The following is a 21,667-nucleotide window of genomic DNA, read 5'->3' as shown; positions in this document are numbered from 1 at the left end:
TCTGCAGCTAAAAGAATTTCGTCAACATATTGCAACAATGTACAAGTGGAAGGCAACTCAAGTGTATCAAGCTGTTCCTTCAAAGCTCTACTGTAAATGTTTGGACTCTCAGTGTACCATTGTGACACACGAGTGAATGTAAACGAGCGTCCCCCTAGGGTGAACGCGAATAAATATCTACTGTCAACATGTACAGGAATACTAGAGAAAGCGTTCTTTCGATCCACAACACTGAAATGAGTAGCTGAAGCTGGAATCATCATTAATATAGTGGTTACATCAGGCACAATTGGAAATTGTGGAGCAACAATCTTATCGATAGCGCATAAATCAATAATAAAACGGAAAGGAATTGCATTATCCCCTTTCTTATACACGGGTAAAATCTATTACACAAACTTCCTGCAATTTCCTCGATCACTCCACGATGTACAAAATCAGAAACTATACTTTTTAAAGCTTGCTCACCATCAACTGAAATCTTATACTGTGGAATACGCGGTAGTTTAACAGCTGGTTTTAACACAATTTGAACAGGTACAATTTGTAAAATACCAACGTCATTATCATCAACCACCCATAAACATGCCGGAACTTTATCCAATTCAGTTGTTAAAGGCCTAGTCAAGAATTGTGAAACAGAATTTTGCTGAGGTGAAATTGTCAAATGTACTCCAACCGAAGAACAATAAATTACTGCATTCAATTCTTTCAACAGATTCAACCCCACCAAATTTTCACCACAGTTCGTCGTCAAAAGAAATGGACATGAATCGGTATATGGCCCAGTGAAATCGGTACCGGCTGAGAAACCGGATTAACCACTGGCGTACCAGAGAACCCTACAGAAATGTTGTTCTGCCCTGACAGTGGAATATCTGGAACCCACGAATGATCAACGGAACACTTCTGTGCTTCCGTATCTATCAAAAATAGATGCTTCTTATTCCCCACCTTCATTTCTACACAGGGCCCTTCCTGATCGACAGGAATAGGTGCTGGTTCCAGACTTTGCTTCGGGCTGTCCTAACGGAACAGTACATCATCAAATGCAAGATCCTCAGAAAGATAAACAGCCGAAGGATTATAAAAACATTTCCTATTATCAACACTATGCTGCTGACCATCTTGTGAAAATTACTGTTGGTTCTGAGTGAACTGACTTCTACCAGGACACCCTATCCCAGGACAGCCTCTGGATAGTCTACCCATGATACCATATGTGTTATTTGATCGCTGATGAAGGATTGGGCATTGTTCTCGCCAATGATCTTCTTGTCTGCAATAAGCACATTGGTTCATGTGTACGGGACCCATTTGCGCATTAGTCTGTGTTGCAACCTGACCTCTAAACTGTGTATTCCCACCTCTGGTTCCTCTTACTATTTGCTGCAACAATACTTTTGTCTTTAAGTCTCCCTTCTTCTTTTCTATCCTCTCCTTTTCATTATTGACCCTATTTTCATAAAACTGAGCCATGTGCAATACTTCAGACTGCGATTTTGCTTGCCAGGTGATTTCAGAAGTCATCATTTGTGATTGGATATCAGGCAACAATCCACGCACACATTTATCTACAAACAGCCGTTTTCCTGGCTCAGTACTCAAATCCTGACCGCTAAAGTCCAAAAACACTTGTTTGAACCGATTAAAGAACTTGGTAGCACCTTCAGCTTTCCCCTGGAAGCAAGCTGTAAGCTTGTCCCAAACTATTCTTCTATCTGGAAGAGTCTTCAATTTGGTTACTATTCTGTCTGGCAGTGTCAATATCACCTGTGGCAGTCTTTCACCAGCCTTCCTTTCTCGATCTATCCGTACCAAGTTAACCCATGTGTCACCTAATCCTGCCAAATCATCTACAGTTCTAATCTGTTTCCATAAATCAGCAGGTAGGATCACAGGGAACAACAAGTCTATATCACCCAGCGTGAAAACTGACAAATGCAAGACAGATTCAATTTCTTTATAAAATCCTGTTGGATTTTTCCTAATATCTGGGATCGTCTGTCTAATGGTATTTACTTCCTGCCTGGAAAATGGGAAATGAACAAACTGTGAGACATAATGAGCTTCAATAGTAGTGGCTGCTGTGCATGTTGCGGCATCAGCTGGAATTTCTACTTTAGGAACAAATGTCGGAAGAATGTCCCTCATCGGCAATTGAGAAGTAGGCAATTCAGAATGTTCTTTAAGCAACAAAGCTCAATCAAGTGACAAAGTAGCCAAAGCAGTAACAGGCAAAAATGCTCTCCTATAAATGACCATCAAATCTGCGGGACAGCAAACCTTTTTCTTCATACCCTCATCCTGCAGGTATTCTACCATTTCCTGTAACACTTTCCTATGCATTGCCCGAGCATACTGACTAAACATGTCATATACTTCAATGGAAGGAATTGAAACATCCGAAATCCATCTAAGCACGTCTCCTGTGCAAATACGCGTCTCTTCACTCATTGGTTTACAAGAGGGAAGAAATTGCTTCTGCACATATGAAGCGTCCAATTTATTGCCATCCATATCAGCATTCTGTAACCAATCTAACTCCCTCTTAAACGCAAAAACCCACTCCACATGATCATGTACTTTCTCTGCAGTGTCCCTTGAATAAGCTAAGACTTTCAAATGCCTCAACCCTTGTGGGACATCCATGTCTGTCAAATCACTCCACATTTCAGCCATATGCATTCCGATCCCCTCTTGATCAAAAATTGAAGTTAGACAGCTGATTTTTCACCTTCTTCTATACATTTCTGAGCCCATATATACAATTCTCTTTTTCTAGCTTTTGATTGTTAGAGCCCAAGGCCAAATCCCGTTGTGGTGGCTTGACACGTCGAGACGCAATTTGGTCTTTCTGACAATATATCCCTCAAGAGTACAAAAGGACAGATTGAGGTGAGTGTTGCCCGAAAATGTTTGTACACCTGGTACTCAGACAGCTGGCTGCAAGAAAAAGTAACCAAGTATTAACATTTGGCTAAAGGCACTGTTATCTCAAAACAAGATGAAGAACCGATACTCACAAGCAAGAAACTCAGAATGGGACTGAATATTTCCAAGCTAGATAGGTGAGTACCCTAGAACAAGAAATGCAACAATTACCGGGAGGACAATAGTGGGAGGAAACAAAGCATGAACCAAAGTGTATGTGCTTACCAACTGAGTGGACAGGTGAGAAACAGCAGATGAATTCTGGTAAATGAAGTGGTAGTCCTGGAAACCCAATGTCCTGTTTCCTATTCCCGCCGGCACGAGGACGCCTAAAGAGTCATTTGATCCTTGCGCTGTTGAGCTGATGTTCTTTGATCCTTGCACCGATGTGCAACAGTTCTTTCTGTTCCTTAAAGTTTTTGAGCAGAAAAATGAGGAGGATGAAATGACTGTAGCTGGAATAATCCAAATGGCTTTGGCAAGCGGGGTAAGAAGTGAAGGGGACCAAGCAGTCCGTGAAAGTTCCAAGGTAAGCAGTTATTGGGTAAAACTTGAAGAAAGCAAATGCAGTCCGTGGCCTTTCCGGGTCTAGTAATGAGCAGGTAAGACTTGTGGGAAGAGACAATGCAGTCCGTGGACGTTCCGGGTCTAGTAATGAGCAGGTAAGATTTGTAGGAAGAGACGATGCAGTCCGTGGATGTTCCGGGTCTGGTAATGAGCAGGTAAGACTTGTAGGAAGAGACAATGCAGTCCGTGGATGTTCCGGGTCTGGTAATGAGCACGTAAGACTTGTAGGAAGAGACGATGCAGTCCGTGGATGTTCCAGGTCTAACAATGGGCAGGTAAGACAAAGGCAATTGACAAGAACAATGCAAGAAGTCATGTGGAAAACCAAGGAGTCAAGGAACCAGGAGACAGAGTAACAAGATGCGTAGCTTAAGAGTTTTTGCAAATTCAGAAGCACCGCTAAGCGTGGGGGTGGGGCTTAAATACTGGTCAGGTGACTGCATGCACAGTGCGGCGTCGTAGGCCTGACAGCCTACGCAAATGCAAAGGGCGCCAGCATCTCCACGGCAACCCATAGTGTTTCCTGAACGGGAGCGTGTAAACAAATGAACCATGATGCCGAGGAGTTACAGAGCGTCCCGCATTGGAGTGAGAACCGTTCACTCTACTGTGTATTCTGGAATGTTTGCATTTACGCGGGACTTCCTTATGATCATATGCCGAACCATCTAGTGGAACCCTGACATTAATACTGTACCACAAGTCACTAATTTTGGAGCGGCAGTCACTCCTTCAATTGCTACAAGTGGAGCAGAACCACTTGGTAAAGAAAGTTCAGACAAATCTTGTACAAGGGGTAGTGGAGACACTACCGCTGGCAGTAAAGAAGGAATTACGGGAACAGCAACTGTCGGTAAAGGCAAAGATGCAGGAGGGGGAGCAACAACAGGAAGAGGAGCAACAACAGGAGGAGAAGCAACAACGGGAGGAACAGGAATGACAACGGGAAGAGGTGCAACAGCGGGGAGAGGTAAAACAGGGAGATTCACATGGGGAGGAGATGCGGTGGTAAAAGTCCTCTGTTAATTTAAAAGTGTATAGATTAGCTTGTCTGAGGCATGAAAATCCTGAGACGGATATATTTTCTGTACCCCAAGATGAAAAGCCCTATCCATACTTTTAATGGATTCCGACTGTTTCTGTTGATCATATAATAATGCTTTCTCTGAGTTAGACATATGTCGACGTGCTTGTTTCTCTTTACTCTTAAGTTGCTGCATAGCTTCCTTTCTCCAATTCCTAATTACATCAAATTCTGCAGGCCTAGCCTTTTTCTTTAACAACATAGACTCTAAATACTCTATATGGGCAATTTCAAAACTACCATAAACTGGCCATTGAAATTCGGAAGCATGTCTACTTTGTCTTTGCCAAATATCGTTGAATACATTTACTACCAAGGCCGTACTTACAGTACATAGTACACGCAGAGACAGACAATCTTTGCAATATGGCCGACCAGCGACCCCGGAAAGACAGAAAGATTGTCTGTCTCTGCGGAATAAACCCCTGAAACAGGCAGACAATTTCCCAGGCATGTCAGATCACTGGTGTTACCTCCGTTGTTTGAACTCGCGAGTGCAAATCTACAACTAAATATCAGGATACTTAGGAATCGGGGCACGACTCTCCGGACTACAAAGTCTAGGTTGGTCTGATCGGATTACAAAGGATCCTCGTGATTGGCGATTTCGGCAAAGAGCCCGCCTTGATATTGGGACCCTCAGGAAGATGTCCTCTGGAACCACGTGCTCACCGTTCAGGGATCAGATCGTGCAGTACTGTCGAGGTGTTGTGTCTCACACAAAGGGGCCCCCTTTTCATCACTCTCCGATCCCGGTCCGATAGCCGCGTCTTCTTTTCAGCAAGGAGACATCAATCTTGAGGGTCCCTATTCGGGTGCCATCTGATAGACCAAAGAAGTATCGAGGCTTAGTACCACAGAATAAAATACGCCAATCACGGGTCAAAAAGATACAAGTATCTTTTATTTCTGTACAGAATCAAAGCAAACATATAGCTATCTGGCTCTCAACACCTTGCAGTGTGTACCAGCAGACACAATGAGGGTTGAGAGAGTGCTGGACATCTTAACATGCTCCTTTTTATACAGTTTCAAAAACATTGCCCAGCCCCTCTCTGAACTAATAAGTTACATTGTAGAGTTTGTGCCCAGTTCACATGTCAAATATTACAATATTGTACAGTGGATTAAACAAGTTTGCATGTCCATGAAGTTACAATGATGCCTTTGGTTCACTGATCCACAGTAAGCCTTGTTTCAACAATCGCTACAATGCAGTTCAGCAAAAGCACACGATCTGAGTTTGTTCTACATTGTCTCGTTGTTTATATGAGGATGAGGCTTGTGAGCGCAGACAACACTTGGATTGTAGTTCATTCGAGTCACAAGGTTTCTTTGCATTGAACAAACAGTCTGCTCTTGGTCAGCCTAAACATTAACAAAACTCAAAGGTTGTTCGGCTCGGCTGCAAGTTGAAAACACAGTCCACCATTTTAGAACACAAAACAAGAGTTGAAATCAGAATGGCGGTGACGTTGATCAAATATCGAAACATTTCAGATGCAGTTTTCCATGTAACACAAATGGGCGTAGGCCAATATTCATGATAAGACGGTATTATACGAATACAGTTTAACAGTACCACATAGAGACTGTATATATTTACCATTTTAGAATTGCCTGAGCACAAAGTGTGTTATTGTATGTGTACATAATCAAAGCCTTATTTATATAAAGAACTGTGTTTTCACAAACATAGAATGTGGACATTCCTTTGTGGGTGCTTGGGGACTACATTGTACTTAAGAACCCGCCTGCATCACCTCCTGAGAGCTTAAGCCTTGATTGCTTGCCCATGTTTACCAAATAGAGAATCTTGGCTGGGGTGCTCTGTGCCTCTACTCTGCCATATAGAGAGCAGGAGTACAAATACCCCCTCCAGTCTTTACAGTCTTGTCTTGGGATTTTAATTATTTTGCACCATAGTATAGTGTTTTACTTTTTAGATTTGTTTATATTGTATTACATGTAGTGTATTATATGATGTACCTAAATGACACTTGGTCAAATAAAGGTTGTACATGAATATCACAATTAAAAAGTTACTTTTTTGGACCTTGGGTGAGCTGGGATTGGGTGAACAGTATAGCCAGATTTATAAAGGGGAAAGATAATCTTATTGGCCTGGCCATATCGGTAGCTCCGCCTGGCACCACCCACAGGAAGCAAGTTTGAGCCTTCTCAACTTGGGAAATATACCAGCATGTGAGCACAATAATGGGTGGAGAGAATAGATTCAGGGTCCCGACTGTTTGCCACCAATGTTACCACCTCTCTGACTCCTCTGGCCCTGGGCAAGGGCATTCCAGCCTCCAGCTTCATGCTGTATCACATGTTTGCATCTTCTGTCTTCAGTTTGATGAGAGCAACAGTTTCTGTCTGCCTCATATGAATGGGCCTTGTTCCCCAGGTTCAGTTCACATGTGTAGGGACCACATAATTGAGCTCTCTGCTTGCATTCATGAAGAATATCAGCTCCAGGCCCTTGCAGGTGTTCTATCTTATCTGTTGACTCAAAGCACTCCTCCCTGCGTCATTGATAAGGTTGGGCACAGCGACTGCACTGCCAGCTCTGCTTTGCGTTTTTCATGGAAATCAGTGTCTGAGGCCTCTCCCTGTGTTTTGAGCCTTTCCAATGTCTTCCATTCATTTCAATGCAGCTGTGGCTTCCATCTTTATTTCATAGCTGTTCATGTTAGTTGCTTTTAGGTTTCTGCAAGCAGTTCATATGTGTTCTTTTTCACCAGGTTAATGCCTCTACATGTGTGTTCAGCCATGTCGCCTCTTCATAATTACTTTGGTGATGTCATCCAGTTATGGTCAGTGGGGATGCTTCAGTGGGCAGCATCTGTCATCTTGGAGGTTTTCTGAGGGGTTTGAAGCCCCCTAAACAATCCCCCACTCTGGTCCAGACAGTCTGGACCTCACATACTCAAAGCCCCTCCTCACTGATGGGTGTCTTGTGGTTCCACACCTTCGCCATCCTCTTCAGGTCGTTTGAACTCCTTCTGGGTTGGTTCATGTTCCCGGTCATTTCCTCCTCTTCACCCTGCTCAGCTTCATCAACCTCTTCTCCCTTTGACTTTTCCTTCCTTCTTTCTTCCTTCCCTGTGTGTCCAGTTTGGGGAATCCATCCACTTCTGTGTCTTTTTTGGGTATCATCAAGGCTGGTGTGCTCAATGGCACCAGGGTACATTCTTCTCCATTTGGGTGGCTCCTGCATGTGAGGTCCAGGCCAATGTTGGTCTGCGAATATTGTTGCCACTTCTCATACCATGCATCCTCCTCTTTTGCCAGTCCTTACTGAACCTTCTTCCTGACAATGTAGTGGCATTGTTCTTGAGGGCATTCTGGGCAGAGGCCTGCCTTGTTTTCTAACCATGTGAGCAGCTTGAACTTCTTGCTACTCCTTGATGTATTCATCCTTCGTTCTCTTCACTATCTCCACTTGAACTGCCATGTGCACTTGTGCTATGCATCCCTGCAGCCTTCGATCCATTCTTCTCTTGCAAACTCCTGTCCATATACTGGTAGCTGGTGCTTCTTGAAGCATCCAGACAGTCCTCCCACCTCCCTTCTTCTGCGATTGAGGCACTGCAAATCCTCTTCTGTTACATCCTTTGTCTGGCTCTTTCGGTATGCATTGTATCAGGTCATTTGCATTCGAGCAATCCTCTGCCATTGTCCATATTTTCATGTAACTGTCCTCATGGGACAATATCTTCGGTGTCATTCATAGTAGTGTAGCCTGCTCTCTCCGGAACCACCACAGAAGTCTTGTAGTTGCTCATGGTCTGGGAAGTTGGAGAGTTCATGTGGCAACTCTCCCCTGAAACATCCCTCCCCACATGGGCATGTGCTGGTACTATATATATATATCTATATCTATATATATAAATATATATATATATATATTTTTTTTTTAGTGGTGTGGACAAAATTGGTTATACTGAAAGGGGCCCCTAGGGTACCCTGACGTCTATGGAAACAAGGCAAGTCACCACACACGATAGATACGCCAGACACGAGGTTGTATTCCCAAAGCTAGGGTTTATTGCAAAGCAAAAGTCTCAGTTGGCCAACTCGGTCTCACGCCCCGTGACGTGTATCTCTAGACCTTGAGGGGCGCAAGAGAGTGAATTACGTACATCAGTTACATATAAACAAAATGCATATCAAACAATCAGCTATGACATGTTTAACACCCCCCTTTATTGGGTTTCTTTTAACTTGGTGTGATGATGGACATCTCCGACCACTATGACACCTTCAAACATCTATTCTAGTAACAATTTGCAATTTGTGAGTGCGAAGGCATCTTTCAGTTGTTGAATAGAACACAGCGCTTCTGTTCTTGGAAGCGAGCTACATACGGAGGGGAAGAGTTGCATTCCGGACCTTGCTATCTATCAGGTGCTATTTGCGTCCTGGGAGCCGACACGCTCTAGCAGGCTCAGCAAAGGGGGGCCATAAGAAAAGTATAATTCAAGCCTTTAGCAGTATTATTCTAACATATTCTACCATATAACGAGACTGGCTGGCAGCTGTGAAATGATTAAATGCCCTGCAGCTCTGCTTCAAGGCTACATTCGGGAGGGAGCCGGGCATTCTTCCTGGCGCTGCCTACGTTGGTGTTTCAGCGAACTCTTGTTATCCTCACGGCCCTCACGGCCCTGCGGCCTTGTCCTTTTCACATACAGACAACAATGTTTCACAGACGAGCAGTGTAAGCGGAAAATATACTGCAAAGCAATAGGAACAGAAAGAAATGAGCAATGGTTAGAAAACAAAATGGCGATTCTTGTTACATCAAAATGGCCGTTCATTGGCAAACTCGAAAACCTATATTTTGTCATATCGTGCATGAGACGGTTGGCCCACGGCCACCAAAATGCATTTGCGGTCTCAAAGTAGAGGTATCCGTATTTCTAGACTGACAAACCCTCCTTTGGCCGTATGCCAAACGTCTCATCTATTTATTGAAACCTCCTCTAGTGATGATGAATCTGAAGTACTTATGTCTGAGTCTTGCATGCGATGGTGGACATCAGTGTCTCCATCAATATCTATTGCCATCAACTCTTTTACTGCTCTTATCTCATTTGGGTCTGGGTCAGTTCGATCATGAGGTTGTTTTTTCTTTGTTAACATATGCATACATCCTTCCGTACATCCCTCAGTTACCTCAGCGCAAACTATGGGTAAACAATGTATACAACAACAGCACGTTAGGAATATTCCAAACACCACTACTAATATTGAGATCAACTTCCATCCCCAAGATCGGAGTATTCCCCAAAACCAAGATTCTATTCCCCAGCTCCCTTCTCCAGTAGGGAGTTCAGAGCTTAGGACGTGCATTTTCTTTATTGCTTCAAAGATCGCGGGGGAATAGTCATCGACATAAACGCAACATACTGATCCCACTATTTTGCAAATTCCCCCACGATCAACCAGGATCACATCGAGAGCCATTCTATTTTGCAGCGTCATTAACCTGATTCCTCTTTCTTCCAACGTCATGTTAAATAATATATCTGTTTTTGTGTTTATTGTATTCTTTAGGATTCTGGACAGTTGCCTTATATTATAGGAGTTCACTATCTGCCCTAAGAATGGAATGAATGATTTTGCTACATCAGTTGCTATTAAAACACCTTTGTCAGTCCTTTTGACTCTAGTTCTGGATAATCTGGCCATGGCTGCTGTTTCTAAGAGGAATACTCCTGGGAACAGTAGCCCTAGGTAACATGTACCTCCCCAGTTTCTGGGCAACCAAGGGTATGCTTTCTCTCCACATATAAAATAAACTGGATCACCTACGTATACTGGTTCTATTTCCCATTTTAGTACCACTGTATTCATACAACCAGCATATGTTGCGACTGAAAAAGAGCCTTGGGCTATAATTCACTGTGTAAAATGGGGGAATTGCATCTTTGTCCCCTTCTGTTCTTACACGAAACGTCATTACAGATGTTTTTTCTGGTGGGGACAATCTATCTCGTCTATTTTGTCGTGTTATCTTTCATGTACTTTTCCTCGTGGGCTCTGGGGCTATTACTTGTGCTTTATGGAAAATGGAACAACCCACAGGCTTCATTATTATCTCCTCAAACTCATTCATGTTGGTTCTGTCTAATTGACCCGTATTACTCCACGGCCACCAAAATGCGTTTGTGGTCTCAAAGTAGAGGTATCCGTATTTCTAGACTGACAATACAAGCACTCATGTATTTGTTTTTAATTTATAATGATGCTCTATAGGAGCTGCTTCATCTCTTCACAACACTAGTAAGGGATCACATCATTGCTGCAAAAATGTAGGGGACATGTTTGTTTAGGTGCATAATGCAGGAAAACAGATTGTCCTTTTTTTTCTTTTTTACAGAAATAGAAGGGGACAGAAGTAGAGACAGCAGAGTACACAATAATCATACACATTTCCTTGCGACCCATTATCGTATGTATGGGATGCATCCCAGGGCAGCCTTGCCGCCACAAGCAGAGGAGGTCACTTGAGTGGCACTCCAGTACTTATAGTGCGACCCATTAGTCCATTGGAAATTATTTTTTTGTTTTGTTTTTTTCCTTTTAAAGGTTGTCACCCCAAATTCATTTTATTCTCCACTCCAAAGTTATTTATCTTGTCCCTGTCTCCCTTTGTCATTCACTTGCACAACATGTATATTGCGAGTTGTTCCACTTCGAGGAACCTTGAGTCCTGGTGCTAGGTAGTAAGACAGTCAATGTATGACAACAACATTCATATGAGGGTTGGGGAGCACACAATCAGAGGGTTTTTCTTATGTCCCAGCTTGTGACATTTGGGCTGGGCATTAGGCTGGGTCCGACAGGACCACCTGGCAACAGGCCTTTTTTCTTTGCTCATGGGCTCAGTTGTGTGGGTCACTCACTGTGCATTTTGTCTGTTATTTGGTTAAATGCCCCCCTGCGCCTGAAACACATAGAGAAACGGGTGAATTTCTCAAAATGTATATACAATTTCTTTATCACATCCTATCATTGCCTAAGTAATTGATACTAATGCTTCTTTCTTTTACTTATCCACTTCCTTCATCTGATTCGCATTTCCCATGCCCACTACCCAATCCACTTCTTCACCGGTGACATCTCTAATAAAAATACTTTCTACATTCTACATCATGAGAAACACTATTACGGGATATTAAATCTACGAGGTTTTCTAGGGGTACAGAATGCATGCCCCTTTTGTTGTCATATATACAACAATTGCATGTCTCACAAATGTAGATTTCATTGTCACATGTGTCAAAGAGACGGGTGTGTTGTGATGGATGAATCTAAGTTTAAATATCCCAAGTGTAAAACCTTTGCCAGGTCTAAAGAATGCCTTGAAAAACACACTAAGGAAGCAGTGCAGGGTTTAGCCCAATGCTATTTGAATATGGACTGTGTTTCATGTGGTCGCTTTATAAATGCTAATCCTGAATGCCGTGGTAATATTTGTCCTAGGTGTAAAATTGAAGTTGTTTTATTGGAGGACCATTTGTGTTACATGACCATTCCAAAAGATGTGCCTAAAACCGAGGATTACACTGTGTTTGATATAGAGTGTATGCAAGAGACAGACATCCACATCCCAAACTATGTTTACGGCCAACATTTGACTGGGTATAATACTTGGTCCTTTGAGGGTACAGAATGCATTAACCTTTTTATCACTTAATTTTTGGATCAAAAATGTAGGGGATATAGCTTTGTGGCACACAACTGTCAAGAGTATGATTCTTTCTTTCTGATACATGAAATGATTAAAGAACAAGTAGCAGTGAAGCTGATAATGCAAGCTGCAAAACTAAAGCTTCAAGAGGTAATAGACTTTAAAATGTGCTTTATTGACAGTTTGAATTTCTTGCCTATGAAGTTAAGTAAGTTGCCTAAAGCTTTTGGATTTCCAGGGTCAAAGGTTATTTTCCACATTTTTTTAACACCCAGCAGAATCAAAACTATGTGGTCCCTATTCCCCCTGTGGAGTGTTATGGTTCAACATTCATGATGTCTGAAGAAAAGGAGGCATTTCTCAAATGGTACTCAGAGGCCCGTAAAGATGTTTTTGATTTTAAGAGGGAACTAACAAGCTATTGTCGCGAAGATTTCATTATTTTGAGAACAGCCTGTAACATTTTTATAAACAGTATGATTGAGCTAACCCAAAAGGAGCACATTTTTAATCCCGATACTCCTGAGGTGTTAAAATATGTGACTTATGTAGATCCATTTACTTTTATCACGCTAGCTAGCATGTTTATGCATATATACAACCAACTGTTTCTAGAGCCTGAAACAATAGCCCTCGTGCCAACAGACTTGTACCATGGAAAACAAAAACACTTTTTATGTGTCCCATCAGGACGTTATGCCTATACAACACGCCCTGCGTGGAAGGTAAAAAAAGATTGGCCCCTATTTTTTAGATGGTTATACTTCTTTCAATGGGAAAGACCTGGCCTACGAATTTAATGGTTGTTTTTTTCACGGGTGCCCCCACTTCTATAAGGAAGATGACTATAACACCATGATGGGCTGTACTTTTGACCATCTACATAGAAGAACACTTCTAAAAAAAGAATTTTCTTGAAAACAGTGGTTTGCGCGTTATTACACTTTGGGAGCATGAATGGACAGATATGGTAAAAAATTATGAGGGGCTAAACTGTTTTTTGAAAGAAACAAATCTACCAGAACCCCTAGAACCGTGTGATGCTCTTTTTTGGGGGGAGGACTAATGCTGTTAAACTTTACCACAAGACAGCCGAGGTGAAAAGATACATTACTTTGACTTTACCAGTCTTTACCCCTTTGTTAACAATTCAAAACTATACCCATTAGGGCACCCCCAAATCATCGATGAAGATTTTGGAGATTTTGGAGATGTTAAACAATATTTTGGTCTGATTAAATGTCAGGTGTACCCACCTAAGAAACTTTATTTTCCAGTGCTCCCTCAGAGAGTTTCTGGAAAACGAATGTTCCCGCTATGTATGACTTGTGCCACTACAAAACAAACTGAAAAATGCACACACACTGATGAGGAGCAATCTATTACTGGTACCTGGTGCAGTGTTCCGCTACAAGTGGCCTTGCAGAGAGGATACTGGTTGGGTAGGATTTATGAAATATGGCACTTTGGGAAGGCTACAGTAGAACTGTTTATGAAATACATGTGTCTATTTCTTCGAGACAAACAGGAAGCGTCGGGCTATCCCGAGAGTTGCAGGGATGCTGAATCCCGGCAACGGTATATAGACGAGTATTACAAACACCAGTTGATACCGTTAAGACCCGAGTTCATTGAAAACAACCCCACTAGACGCCAGTTAGCTAAACTGTGCTTAAATTCCTTATGGGGTAAATTTGCCACCCTTCCAAACACAACCATTATAACGGACCCCGAAGAGCTCACTGCTTATCTTTTTGACATGGGCTATGACATTTTAAGCTTACAGTTTATAGACGAGGAAACAGCGTGTCTTTGTTGGAAGTACGCCAAAGAGTACCCAACGTGCTCCAACAACATAAACATTTTTATTGCATGTTTTACAACAGCCCATGACTGTTTGGAACTGTATAAAGTAATGGATTCCCTCCAAGAACGTTGTTTGTACCACGATACTGACTTGGTTATTTTTGTCAGCTCTCCCGGTCAGGAGGACCCGCCCTTGGGGGATTATCTAGGTAATTTAACAAGCAAACTAGCACCAGGCAAACACATTGTAGAATGTGTTTCTGCAGGCCCAAAACCTATTCCTATAGGACATCCAATGGTGCTGTCTGTTTGAAAGTAAAGGTATCACTTTAAATGTTAGCAACAGTATAAAAATCAATTTTGACAGTTTAAAGGAGCAAGTGCAGGAGTACTCTTTAAACAATATAACCAAAAACATCACGGTCTAACAACCTTTAGTGCGCAAGAAGAAACAATGGGAGATTAGCAGTGAAACGCTGCAAAAAACTATGAGGGTAGTATTTGATAAGCGTGTGCTCACTCCTGATTACAAGATATTACCTTATGATTATTGAAAAGGGAACATCGTGTACAATGGATACCCGGTTACAACGCCCTTTTCCATGCATGTTAGTGGACCCTTCTAGTTGTGGTAAAAGCTATTTTATTAAACAGCTTTTAGAAAATGCACCCTCTGTTATGAATGCGATTCCTGAATATGTGATTTGGTCATTTTCTTTCTGGCAGCCCTTGTATAATGAATTAGCCTCTAAAATACCACATCTGAAGTTTGTGGAGGGCTTGCCAGATTCTTTGAATGACGACCACTTGCTACCACCAAACCTTGTTAATATGATTATCGTAGATGATCTTATGATGGAGGGCGGGCATAGCTTTGAGCTCGAGAAAGCATTTACAAAATATTCCCATCATCAGACCCTTATCATTTGTTACATTGTTCAAAATGTAATCTAACGCGGAAAGGGCAACCGCTCGATAACATTACATGCTAGTTATATAGTGGTGTTTAAAAACCCTAGAGATAAATACCAACTAACAGTCCTAGCGAGACAAATGTACCCGGGTAACACACCATTTTTTATGGAGGCTTTTGAAGATGCTACCTTAAAACCTTACGGTTACCTCTTGTTGGATCTAATAACAAACACTTTAGAGGACTACAGATTGAGGGCCAGTCTTTTCCCTCTTGATCTACCAGTGGTTTACATACAAAAGACTTCTAGAAAACCCAGATGAAAAACAATCATTCCTCATTAGCGTGGGCGACCAGCTACCATGACGGCCTGTATACGTAGGAACTTTGCTCTTCTTAAAATGCTAGTAACAGCGCCACCCCAACAATGAAAGGCCATTTTGTGCTCAGCCTCTGATGATCTAGTATCGGCCATAGCAGGGATTGTCTTTAACACCATAAAGGGTAACGTTCCGTTATCCACTCGGCAGCTAGGAGCCTTAAACAAGAAAAAACGCCTCCTTAAGAAGCTGAGAAACAAGAGGGCATCTATAAAAACCAAAGGAGAACTTTTAAAACAAGCTGGGGGCTGCATAGGCGTGCTACTAGGTTTTGCATTGACTCTGATCACTAGGCTTTTAGGGGGTGGTTAATGGAGTCCACCCAAAAGATGTATTTGGTTGACAAACGACAGCTAGAGGGTATAAGTACTCAGAACTGGGAAGAACCAGATATATGAAAATCAGCCACTTTAAGGCTTGACTCTGAAATGCAAGGGGTCCTAAAACAACATGATTTATCAGACTATGATAAGGTGGGCTGCTATTGAACTATTCTAAAAAAATACTTAACATACTTTAGACAGGCTGAAATGAGAAAAATAAACTGACATTGTACATGCCCCCCGAAGACCCTACAACTAGCGCTAAACCTTCCCTATTTACCCCCGCCCGGGATCCTATTGTGATGGAAGTTCTGGACACCATAAACCCCTGTTATAGGAAAAATGCAGAACTTTTGCTGAACAAAATGGGGAGTGAAAAGAATGTGGCAACATGGAACAACAAGGGGGAATTTGTTTATAAAGGAACTGTTGTTAAAGGATCAAATGTTAACGATTTAGTTTACAGCATTACCAATCCTAAGGCTTTTGGAAGACACACAAAACCTCGAGGGTTGGATCTGTTCATGCAAGCAGCAGCTGATGTAAACCTGCCCACCACCTTAATTGGAAATATGGGATATCGAATTTAAAAGACTCTGAGGTCAAACCCTTAACAACGGCTGTTGAATCACTCGATATGTAAAAAAAAAAAAGAAAAATATGTAAATCCAGCATACGCGCCTTATGGTTTAACGTGTAACCTGTTTTTTCTTTAACAAATTCTTCAACCATTGCAAAATATGTATATACATGTATATGTTTTTATAAGATTAGCTTTCTATTCTGTAAAAGAAAGGGCTGTGATTCCAAAGAAAACATTATTAAACTTACAAACGCACTACGTCTAATCATTTCCATAATGTCTAGCTATGCATGCTCATAAAATATTATATAAAGGAAAAATAAGACAAAAAGACTTTTTGTTTCAATTCAGAAAATGTGTTTATTTATATGTGTACACAGTTTTAAGGTTTAGTAACAAGGGTCATGTTTGCCAATGATCAAAAACCTTTATAGGGGGTCTGCAAAAGCTGTTCTTGTTCACAAAAGCAGTAACCATGAAATAATTTTGCCGGAGGTCCAGTGAATAGGTTTGCATAACCCGCATCAGAGAGTGTTTCTCAGACATGTTAGATACAAAGTAACACGAGTGCTGTCCATCCGGGATAGCTTTAGGATGTTGCACAGGTGTTCTATTATACTGTATGACGGGGGCTATATCCTTCATATTGTCCAGGATTGCACCTGGCTTGGGAAACACCCCAGGCTATCACATCCGGTTATTGTATCCTTGTTTATAAACATACCTATCCAATGGCTGCCTTCCCGATCTTGGGGATCGGTGTTTGCCACAAGACAAATGGGTTGCTCATTAGGTATGCCTCTTGGAAGGTTATCACATGAATACACACCCTTGAATGATTTCTTAGCGTATTTGTCTTTACTTAGAAAACGTTTGATCTGGTAAGTATCCATTACATGTCGTACAATACTTGTCGTTGATTGTTGATTTCTATAACCAAGTCAAATAGAGCCATAATAATTAGATTCACAGTGTTGGGTAAATTTGCAACAAAGCGTACCTCGATGTGCAGATTAACATTCCTAATCAGATTATAATGTCCGGTTGATGTATTATCAGGTCTCAAAACAAAAGCCAGCACAGTATAACCCCCATCATAATCGTCACAAGGTATCACAAAACCTTTATCATGCAAGTGTTTACCGCTGATGGAGACAAGTCCCAAATACCCCCGAATTGTATTTTTTTGTTGAAAACTGGGGCTGTAGGCTTTAGACGGTATAACGACCCCGTCTTTAAAAAGAGTGGCGTAGTTGGTGTTGTAATGTTTAAAATTAAAAGGGTTGCTGGCATAAGCCCCAGAAAAAGCAGTGTATTCCACAAAACCAGTGATGATTATTTTCGGTAACTGCCCCAGGAATAAGTTATCTTGACTGGCGACACGGCTACCCGCTGGAACACTGAAAATGTTCAAGGATGTCCGCTCCACTGGATATTTTAAGTTTGATACTTGTAAAGCATCAGGGTGAGCTAATCTGACCGTGGGGGACACATTCACCCTTTTACTAAATTAACTCACTGATACTATGATCAGCTTGTAGGCTTCTGCATCATCGCTGTTGAGGCAAAAGGCATCTTTATTTCTAGAAAGTATAATTTTCAGATCAACTCCGTTCACCATTAGTTTCTCCTGGAAAAATAGATTGGAGTGTAAACGGCCTAGTAAATCAAAATTTCTGCTCCCTGTGGCATGTGCCGCTCTTTTTATAAAGCCGGCGTTAGCCCCATCTAGAGCATAAGCCTCCATATGGCCAGCTGTGTCCTTATAGAAAAGCCCCACTGCAAGTTGAGTGTCCAAAGCGTAATTGCTGTAGTTCAAAATGCTTTCTATATAGGCCGTATAGGTGTATATGTTGTCACTCTGTGTAATCAGGCGGTCGCCTCGAGTGATATCCACCTGATTATAAAGGGTGGCGCGGGGTAAGCAATCGGAGCAGCTTTAGCCGTTGCAGGGATAGCTGAGCCATCGGCCTTTGTTATTTTACAAGGCAGGTAAAGTAACGTGTCATTTAGATCCAGGTACATCTCTGTTGAGCCTGATATGTAAAACTCTATAGGCGCTAGCGGAGATAGTGCAGCTCGGGGAGCCACTTCATGAAAACGCTGTTTTTGATGCTGGTTTGTGTCGGGGGTACGGCAAACAGATTGACTTCAGATCTGACACATTTTCCCGACGCACAATGGATAAACGCCATCTTTTAGAAAATATCGATGCCGGGGCTAGTTTTATTTTTCTTGGTTCATCTGTTCTTGCGAGTTCGTTTTGTCTTCTGAGCAGTTTTTGTTGCTGATCCTGTTTTTTTATACTCCTAGGACGGAGGTGTAGTTTCACTAGGACCTTCCCGTATTTAAATGAGACCAACTCCCCCGATCATACCTTATCTGTATATTGATACTGTCAAAATGACTCTTAGAAACCGGTATATAATGAGGTTTCATATATTGGATATTAACAATGCCATTATTTTCACCTTTCACCTGGGCTGTTCTCTTTTTATGGGGGCCTAGGAGTCACCGACCATTTCATATTCTACTATATCACTGAAGATCATAAGGCGGTAAAAGCCACCATCAATATCAGCAGGTGTTCTGTTCAAATCTTTAGTACTTTTTACCTGTTGAACGGTTCCCAACACCCTAAAAAGTTTCCCCGTACAAATAAACTCGGCGGTAAAATCATCGATTTTAGAAATACCTTTCTCTGCGCCTTGTCTAGAAACAACTGTATATCCGAATAGCGTTCAATGTTTGCCAGAGTTTTCTTGATAGCCTCTAGCAAAGCTTGTATACTGCCGTAAAATCCAGGAGGAAAGCCAGCGTGTAACAGTTCAATAGGACCTTCACGCATGATGGCAAATTTGGCCTCTCTTCTAGCCACAGTGTCCCAGGTATGGGGGTATTGAATCTCCATTAGACCCGCTTCCAACAATCCTTGTAAATCAACGGATTTGGCCATTTTAACACAATAATTTGATATTTCATTGTTGGAGAATGTATCTAAAGAAGCGTTACTGGGTAAGGTAATATAAAAGCTACTGCTTTCCATCTTCTCATGGAGCGCCTTTGCTTTGTAGATCCTTTAGAGATGAAGCGCTGACCCAACTGTTACATTTCTCAGGCCACCCTGCCCATTTTACCAGACTTTGTTTCTTATTTCCTTTACCTTTACTCTGAAGAATGTTCTCAATCCTACAAAAGCACTGGGGCTCATTTGTGACCTTCTGCAGCTCTCGATGTAAAAATTACCGCTCACACCATCACCATCATAACCAACCAGCTGGTAGATGTAGACCCCCTCATTCACAGACACTTTGGTCACTATAAATATTTAATCTGTAAAGGATTGCTGATACCCCTTTGTAAAGACACCTTTAAGCCTGGAAACTCAGACATGGTCCTCCACTCGAAAGGATGGTTTCTTGACCTTCTTCGCTACCATGTCAGCATTCAAGTTTCTCCACACGATTTGTGAATTTTCAGGCGTTACAGAATTTGGAGTCATTTTTTAGATCAATGATAGCTATCGTTGTACACCTCTATAAAACGTTGTAATACGTCCACATAAAGATGTGTATTGTTTGCTGTAAAACATTTCCAAAGCTTAGATTTTAAAGTTCTATTAAAGCATTCAACCATAGCAGCCTTAACCTCATTGTACGTTATAAAATGATACACATTAAGTTGTTTTAGAAGATTTTGGAAGGGCCTATTTAAAAATTCCTTGCCTGCATCCGTTTGTAATTTTACAGGCACCTGGCCTTTGCTAAAACATGTTTGAAAGTGGCGTTACTCTTGATCCGGCTTTATCCCTCAAATCTTCGGCAGAGGTGTATTTTGATAAAATATCAATGACCGTCAGGATGTCAGGATGACCGTCAGCCGCAAAGGAAGGCTACAGAGACTGACCCCCTAACTAGACCCAGACGAAACCTAGACCTACACTCTCCCGCTCTTACGCACCGGACGAACACAGCCAGACTGGCAGACGCATCTAGATAGACGTTGGCCTGCGTCGCATGTGGATAGGACTGTTCGAAGGATAATACGCCCGCGCCTAGGAAACGTGAATGCTAGCTTATGCCACAATCAAAGACGTGAACACCAACCTGCGTGGCGTTCGGATGGAGTTGTGAACGCTAGCTTTCCCACTCCTGGACCGATCTCTAAACACTAGCCTGCGCCGCGAACAGATAAAAGTGTGAATGTTGGCATGATCACACCAGTATGGAGCCCAATCATTGGCCTGCGCCGCGCCTAGATGGGAATGCGAGGGCCAACAAGTGCCACTCTCCCCAGAACCGCGAGTACTAGCATTGGTAAAGGTCAGGTAACCCACTAACCAATAAGCTCAAACTCTGCATACTTATCTCATTCAAAAACTCACACAACCATCTCTCGCACAACAAACCGCACGCACTTCACAACACTGCAACAACACATAAACCATAACAACAGCACACGTGTACTGACTCCAATCCGATACCTGCACCAAAGCTCAGCACCCGGTGTATACTGAGTTGAAGCTGCCAACAGCACACCACTTCTCTCACTATCCTACTCCCTTCTTCAACCTACTAACCCATCCCACCTTTATCGTTTGCAGATCCGCCTGAGCGCCTGGGGACCAATTCCGTTGGTGACGGTGCACGGTACAAATACCTTTAACATTTAACATTTAACATGGTTCTGCTTTTCATTGGTACGCATATCCAGTAAATCAGAGACCACGGTTCTTCCTCTTTTAAAACGTTTTCTAGCATTTTTATGAAGACTATATGCCTCTTGACCAACCAGATAACTATTCCTTAACAACTCTGCGTGTGATGGGTTTCTTGTCATGTTGTAGTTTTTTATAAAGAGCATCAACACCCCTATAACTGCCAATGCCGCTTTCATCATAATAGCTTTCATGCATGCTTCAATAAGAGCTGTTCAACGCTGAAGAACTTCAGAAAATAGAGACGTAATGGGTGAAAGACAATTTTGTTATAGCTATTATACATATAGCGTCTGACACAACGTTACCCTTTGTGATATTTTTTCTGCAGCATCATAAATGGCATTATACAAAAACTCCTATTCTCCCCGCATACAACTCTGTATGCATAAAACACTTGAGGCATTTAAAAGTTCATACAATTCGCCGCCCTGTAAAACGTATCCTTTAATGCTAAAGTAAGGTTCATACAATTGCTCCAGAAGCTGCTGTTATACCGCTCTTGGGTGTAAATATAGAGAACCCATACCATATTTGTACAAATGCCAGTATTCATCCAATACAGGTATCCAGGTGTTGGTACATATGTTACTTGTACACATCAGACTTTTACAAAACATCTCGGGTCGGGGTGTAGGTATCTGTAGATATTTCA

This window comes from Ambystoma mexicanum, chromosome 2q (assembly GCF_040938575.1).
Source record: "Ambystoma mexicanum isolate Mex_15411 chromosome 2q, UKY_AmexF1_1, whole genome shotgun sequence".
NCBI lineage: Eukaryota > Metazoa > Chordata > Amphibia > Caudata > Ambystomatidae > Ambystoma > Ambystoma mexicanum.
This window is presented reverse-complemented; position numbering follows the sequence as displayed.